The sequence below is a fragment of the Cervus elaphus genome, chromosome 23 (genome assembly GCF_910594005.1).
Source record: "Cervus elaphus chromosome 23, mCerEla1.1, whole genome shotgun sequence".
Lineage (NCBI taxonomy): Eukaryota > Metazoa > Chordata > Mammalia > Artiodactyla > Cervidae > Cervus > Cervus elaphus.
The window spans coordinates 28,852,457-28,854,966 of record NC_057837.1 but is presented as its reverse complement, the minus strand read 5'-3'; the positions used below and the strand labels follow the sequence as shown (position 1 = coordinate 28,854,966).

General features: G+C 41.5%; 1 non-coding gene across 1 annotated transcript; it reads right to left on the bottom strand.

Moving 5' to 3' along the window:
• Positions 1-1,676: 1,676 nt before the first annotated feature.
• TRNAC-GCA lies at positions 1,677-1,749 on the bottom strand. The gene has a single exon. It is a non-coding gene; the product is annotated as a tRNA-Cys (tRNA).
• Positions 1,750-2,510: the final 761 nt, after the last annotated feature.

The window sequence follows — 2,510 nt, the reverse complement described above, 5'->3', positions numbered from 1 at the left end:
TGTTCTCTAATTTTGACTCCTCCAGCCTGCCTCTATCTTATAAGACCCTTTTGATTGCATCAGGTCCCACTGGATAATCTGGGATAATCTCCCGTCTCAGGATCCTTCATTTAATGACACCTACAAAGTCCTTTTTGCCATTTGAGGTAACGTTAAAGGTTCTGGGGACTAGGGCATGGACATATTTGTGTAGGGACATTATTCTGCCTGCCACATCTTCATGGAAGTATCCAGTTATCTTTGAGGGGAAAATTTTATATAATTTTGGTATTATGGTAAAGCTGCCCTCATAAAATCAGTTGAGAAATCGTCTCTCTTCTGTTTTCTGAAAGTGTGTGGGTTGATTTGGTATAGTTTATTCCTTGAAGGCTTAGTAGAATTCATCAGGAAAGCCATGTACTCCTCAGCAAATTCTCTCCTGAACCTCTAAGCTAAGTCAGGCCCTCCTGTTAAACTTTCTGAAACACCCTATACCTTTTCCTTGGAGCACTCAACACAATTTCTAATGATATATGTAGTTGTGTGATTACTTTGTTTATGTATGCCTCTACCAGAATATAAGCAGGGTGTAGGCCTGTCTCTTTCACTGATGAATACCCAGAACATATCACTGAATTTAGCACATATTAGTTACTCAATATGTAGTTTTTGAATAAATAAATGGATGCATTCCTGTTCTATGAGACTTCCCTGTAATTTTATATTTTCCCTCCCTGCTTTACAAAATAAGGATGCTTTCTTTTACTTATTTATTTTAATAATTGACAATAATTTATTCTACTTTATTGATATATAATTGACAAAATTGTAAGCATTTTTGGATTAAGCTAGATCACATTGGTTTCTCTTTCTCCTTACTGAAACTGTCTTAGAAATGGTCAGTCAGGTGAAGACTAGTATATACTTTGTGGAAGTAGGCTATGTGAGGACACTATGAGAAAGTGGCTGTCTGTAAGCCTGCAAGGGAGTTCTCACCAAGAATGGAATCTGCTGGTACCTTGGTCTGGGACTTCCCAGCCTCCATCTGTGAGAAATAAATGTCTGTTGTTTAAGTCATGCAGGCTGAGGTCTTTGTTATGGTCGTCCTGGGCTAAGACAGCAAGCACATCATATGTTATCTGCCGTGTTTACTCCACTAAAGCCTTCCCAGTCCTGTGTCCACCCTGGACCTGCTCTGCCTTGCATGCAGATGAGCAAGGCCAAAGATGCCTCCAACAAGAAAGAGTGGACCTGCAGTAGTCTGCAGCCTGGCTTCCTTTAGACAGTCCATCTCTTCAAACTTGCTTCAGTAGGTCCCTGAACGCTGCACTCCCTCACCCTAACTTTTCTCTTTCCTTGCCAAAGAAACAGGTGTGCATGCACACACACACAGACCCACAAGTGAACATCTATATACAACTCCAACTTCACAAGTGAAAGTGAAAGTGGCTCAGTCATGTCCAACTCTTTGCGACCCCATGGACTATATAGTCCATGGAATTCTCCAGGCCAGAGTATTGGAGTGGGTAGCCTTTCACTTTTCCAGGCAATCTTCCCAACCCAGGGATTGAACCCAGGTCTCCCACATTGCAGGCGGATTCTTTTTTTTTTTTTTTTGCAGGCGGATTCTTTACCAGCTGAGCCACAAGGGAAGCCCAAGAATATGGAATTGGTAGTCTATCCCTTCTCCAGCGGATCTTCCTGACCCAGGAATCGAACTGGGGTCTTCTGCTTTGCAGGCAGATTCTTTACCAACTGAGCTATCAGGGAAGCCCAAAGTGAAAATTGCTCAGTCGATTTTCTGTTTGGCTGTTTGTGACCACATGGACTATACAGTCCATGGAATTCTCCAGGCCAGAAATACACCTTCAAATGCAGTAAATCCCATGGTGATAAAGTCTCCTTCATTTAGATCACCTAAATGTATTCAAATATGAAGAAATAAGAATCTTTTACTTAGAAATAAGAAGAAATAAGACTCTTACTTCCAACTTATTTTTTCATTTGCGAAAATTTGTTGATAGCGCCAATGTGGCTCTAACCACGTCTAACTTAGATGGCTTCACAGGATGACTTCAGCCTAAGTAGAATGTGTCCGCGGTGCCTGCAGCCAGACTTGCCTGATTCATCGCTGTTGCTCTGAGATCAGTCATCAACTACCGAATCTTGAACACTTGGAAGGAATTGAAAAATCTCTGGAGAAGAAAGTCAAGGGAAATAAATGTGTCCTCAGATGGCCTTTGCTCACTCAATCTGACAAATGTAGATTATGTTGTTTGAAATACTTTCCAGTCTGCTAGGAAATGTCCCCATATGGAGCGTATGAAGGGAATTAAGCCCTCATATTGTTAGACAACACTCTGCTGTGTATGAAATGCCAGAGATTTGAAATGAAAGATGATGACGTCATCTGGTTCACTGTGCCAGAAAAGCCTTCTTTTTTCAAGTCTGTCATCAGACTGCAGTGTTTGGAGCTTTTATTGCCTGCAATTACTTACACATAGCAAAGTCGCACAGGGCCAGGTTCAAGT